We start from the raw sequence: 3801 nt of genomic DNA, 5'->3' as shown, positions 1-3801 counted from the left end.
ACAAAAAAAAAAAATGAATATTTAAAATTTGTTTTAAAAATTGGAAGAACGAAATGCTGCTTTTCTTCACTTAACCCATTTGACATAACAGCATTCCTCATCTTATTACCATTCTGATGTCACAACAATCTGTCTGATATAACTCTTTCTGCTGTTGTGATGTCTCAATCAACAGTCTTGCATAATACACCTCTTACTGCCATTATGATGTCACATCTTACTGCTGGTGTGATGTCTCGGCCAATAGTCTTGATAATACGTATTTTATATCAACATGATGTAACAGCTATCTTAATGGAATCTTTATGATCAAAAACGATCTTACATAGAGAGGGACATTACAAGACAAACAAGAACAAAAAATAGAACAGCTATCTCAATGATGTCACAAAATATACATATTACTACTACTACTACTATTGTCATGTCACAACCAAGCCTTGTACAATATACATCTAATATTATGAGATACCATCGAAGTTGCATATTGAGTACTAAACGTAATTCTTTAAACAATTTTTCAGTCATTACCTCTAAAAGAGTATGTTTCTGAAACTCCTCAATCACTGGTTCATAAGATTTAGGAGATTCATTTAAGCTATTTTGAAACAATTCAAATAAAACACCAAATCCATTAATATCACTCATTCACTTAAATCTCCACTATCTAAAAGAGTGGCCGAAAAAAATAGCTATGAGACATGCTCTTATCAATATCACCGTCATTTAACATCAGTGTTCCATGCTGGCATAGGTCTAAGAACTGCATCATGCTCCAGTGTCTGTTATGGCATGATCTCCATGACTGGATGCCTTTCTTCATGCCAACCACTTCCGAGTATGTACCTGCTGCTTTTTTTTTATCTGTGCTACCAGTACTAGTAAGGTTGCTGTGCAACTTGCAAGACTACAAACTCAAGTGGAGGGCTTTATGAGAGGAGGGTTAAGATATGAAATAAGAAAGTGGGGCAGCGAAGGTTTTTGTTATAGAAGAGCTAAATAGCTAAAGAAATAATTATGTTTATTCTAATTATATAAAGCACTTTGAAAAGAAAAAAAAAACAATGATAAGTTTATTTATTTATATAAATTTATTACTTTTGAAAAAAAAAAAATGTACTTTTAGATTTCAAACAAAATAGAATTTGTACATTATCGCAATTTTAATTACTGTTTTAAAAAATTTATTTATTTACGATTTATTGAAATATATAACTTAGAATTTATAGAATAAGAAAAAAAAAACAAAACAAAAAAAAAACAACAAATCATTGTCTTTTAGTCAGTACAAATAACTTTCTGGCCATACTGGAGTACTACCACACTAAAACAACTATTTGGTAAAAATGCAGTCATATTGACTTCCTTTAAGGCTATAAATTATCAGTAATTTGGATAATTAAAAACATTTCCTAATTTGCTAGACATGCATCTCTGAAAGAGTTGTAAAGGTGTTTGGTTAGATGAAAATGGTGAAGCAGTGATGCTTCATGTCTTTTTTCCAAAGCCATCAGATTTGTGCTTTTGGTCCAATATCAAGAATTCTACAACATACAAAACCCTTTTGTTATCCTATTTCTGTTGAAATACATTGCCTTTGTTTCAATTTAGAAAATAATTAAGAATTTAATAAAATAACCTTATAATTATTAATCCTTTTGTTTCAATATTTCTGCTGAAATACACTGCTTTTGTTTTTAATTAATTTTGATTAGTGTCCGCAACATAAATAAACATGAAATTTTGGTAAAAAGTTTGAAATCTTGATAACTTTAAAACAAAAAGCTCAGATCAGAGAACCAAGGGTGGTCTCAGCCAGGTTGGTATCAGACCGAATAAATAAATTGTGTTCATTTTAATTAATTATGAAAATTAGGAAGGATTTCGTAAAATAACTTATTCATTAAGAACAGAAATTAACATAGAATTTTGATGGGATCTTTTAATTTAGATTACTTTAACCCTTTAGTGTTCAGATTACTCTATTAAATGTAATACTTTTTCGCTCAAATTGTTTTGAATTAATCATGCATTATCTTATAGCTTTGAGGTTTCAATGATGTAATTGTTTATTTTTAGAATGTCACTGTAGGTTAGGTGTGAGAGGCTAGATATGGCCAGTTTGAATATAAAACATGTAGAATATTTGGGCCGAATATGGCCGGTTTAAACACTAAAGGGTTAAACCAGGAAATTTGTATCTATAATCAGGGCTGGTATCAAAGGGGTTAATTAAATGGACATATAGAGCCAAGGTGCCACAGCCCACATCAGCCATATCACTTCTTTGAAATCCACTCCCATCACACCCTCTTTGGTCCTGCCCCTTATTGGTATCTTGACCTACTACATAAGCAACAGATTGTCTCCGCCCCACTCCCCTAGTACAAGATTTTCATTATTTCTTATTCATACCTAGATTAGTAAAATGGTCAATTCAACTGTGACATTATTTGAACCCAAGAAATCAAAGAGAATCGACTCTAATCCAGGTGCTCTTGTTTGCCACTTGACCATTCTGCAACTGGACTGTTTCTCCACACAAACACACACACTTAAAAAGGCAAGTGTAAAATGTGGATATGTAGATACATTTTGTGAATGTAAGAAAACCTTCATTAACTGTCAAGTCACATGACCTCAAGATTCACAGCATTGAGGTAGATTCGTGTCATGTCCCTGATGAACAAATGGACGGTGAAACTAGCAGTAGTAATGCGATCAATGGTTAATCAAATATTTTGGCTAAAATTATTAGACTCTACATCTTTGGATTGAGTTCTCTACTGTTAAAAATTGTTTTACCTCATATATACATCCATAAACATTACCTTATACGTATATAAATTTAAATATATTACAGCATACATTTGAGCATATTACCCCATACATGCATGCATACACACAATACACATTACCCCAAACATATAAGAAGATGGTCATTCACTACATTTCTCATCTTTTCTTGCAATATGCATTCTTTCAGACAAAGATGGACAGTGTCCTCTTATTGCATTTCAGTTAAAAGTATATTTTTTCTCTTCTTATAATATCCATGCTGGAATAGGTTAGACAGTTTGTCAGAATTTAATGCATCTAAAGACTGCAGGATGCTCTTTGAAATATCAACCACTTTACAGAGTGTACTGGGTGCCTTTTTTCCTGCCACCAGCATTAGTAAAAGTTGCCTTCATGCTAGGAGATGGGGGATAGTTTAAAGTTTGAGAGAAGTGGGGAAGCAGAGAAGGTTCGTGGCTAATTAGTAGGAGCTACAAACAATATATATATATATATATATCATCATCATCGTTTAACGTCTGCTTTCCATGCTACCATGGGTTGGACAATTTGACTGAGGACTGGCAAACCAGGCTCCAATCTGATCTGGCAGAGTTTCTACAGCTGGATGCCCTTCCTAATGCCAACCACTCCGAGAGTGTAGCAGGTGCTTTTACATGCCACCAGCACTGGCAACAGCCATGCTCAAATGGTGTTTTTTACGTGTCATCTGCATAGGAACCAGTCCAGTGGCACTGGCAATGACCTCGCTTGAATGTTTTGTTCACGTGCCAGTAAGGCGATGCTGGTAGCTATCTTGCTCAAATGGTGCTTTTTATGTGCCACCAGCATGGAAGCCAGTTAGCTGCTCTGGCAATGACCACGCTCGGATGGTGATCTTAGCACTCCACTAGCATGGATGCCAGTCATGGAATTTGATTTCGATTTCACTTGCCTCAACAGCAGAGTTTAGCACATATCATCGTTTAACGTCCGTTTTCCATGCTAGCATGGGTGGGACAG

At 34.3% G+C, this 3801-nt stretch overlaps 1 long non-coding RNA gene across 1 annotated transcript; it reads right to left on the bottom strand.

Moving 5' to 3' along the window:
• Positions 1-865: 865 nt before the first annotated feature.
• LOC118766734 lies at positions 866-2317 on the bottom strand. The gene is made up of 2 exons (XR_005002640.1): positions 2188-2317; positions 866-1963 (listed from the first exon to the last, which is right to left on the bottom strand). It is a non-coding gene; the product is annotated as an uncharacterized LOC118766734 (long non-coding RNA).
• Positions 2318-3801: the final 1484 nt, after the last annotated feature.

Source organism: Octopus sinensis, linkage group LG17 (assembly GCF_006345805.1).
Source record: "Octopus sinensis linkage group LG17, ASM634580v1, whole genome shotgun sequence".
Lineage (NCBI taxonomy): Eukaryota > Metazoa > Mollusca > Cephalopoda > Octopoda > Octopodidae > Octopus > Octopus sinensis.
This window is presented reverse-complemented; position numbering and strand designations above follow the sequence as displayed.